Genomic DNA, 560 nt, shown 5'->3' on the forward strand with positions numbered 1-560 from the left:
CTTGCGCTCCATTTGCTGCACGGGTTAATCCGTTGACTAACGTTAACTCGCATCTGTTTGCCATACGTTGCATTGCAGAAATCCAGCGTACTCTTTCTGCTTCGCAAGACGAAGGAGGTAGAGGCGGAATGCTGCTCAGGTCAGCGACGTACGATAGTATTTCGACGGCTCGCAAGCAGTCTTTCTGCCCACGATTGCTGGAGTCCTTCGGAAGGGACCCTAGATTCTCCATTATGTACTGGACGAGGAAGTCGGAGAGCTTCTTTCCCTTCAAGGTTGTGAGCCCTGCCGGCCAAGACTGTCCAACGAGTGGGGGGCGAAGCGGATTTGTGGGAGCTGGCTCAGCTTCGCGTGCCTGCTCAGGCGCGGCGTTGCTGCGGTCGGAACTTCCGCGAGTCGGTGTACTAGATAAGCGATCTAGAATTTGACGCATCATATTTTTGAGCTCCTCATTCGCTAGCACAAGCTGCTGGTGTCCGAGCAAAAGACGCTCAAGGGTGTCTGCAAAGGTATGTATTCCAACGAACTGTTCGGCTTGTTCCTCCGTACTGAGACTTTGT

The sequence above is a fragment of the Phytophthora parasitica genome, assembly GCF_000247585.1.
Source record: "Phytophthora parasitica INRA-310 unplaced genomic scaffold supercont2.7, whole genome shotgun sequence".
NCBI lineage: Eukaryota > Oomycota > Peronosporomycetes > Peronosporales > Peronosporaceae > Phytophthora > Phytophthora nicotianae.